A 278-nucleotide genomic window follows, 5' to 3' on the forward strand; every position below is an offset into this window, starting at 1 on the left:
ATTATTTTTATGGAATTATACATGTATATGCATTGCGATGCTTAGTTGTTGAAATTTTAAAGAGCTTTTAGATGATATTTTAATTATTTATCAAGAAATAGATTATGTGAAATTATTTGATAAAATTATTTAACACACACACACACACACACACACACACACACACACACACACACACACACACACACACACACAAAGAAGTACTTGTTCGTACTAAGTAAACTTAACTTAACTTTAAACTTTACTAAGTAATTAAAATTTAAAAAGTTTTTTAACTT

The sequence above is a fragment of the Atta cephalotes genome, assembly GCF_000143395.1.
Source record: "Atta cephalotes unplaced genomic scaffold scaffold00016, whole genome shotgun sequence".
Taxonomy (NCBI): Eukaryota; Metazoa; Arthropoda; class Insecta; order Hymenoptera; family Formicidae; genus Atta; species Atta cephalotes.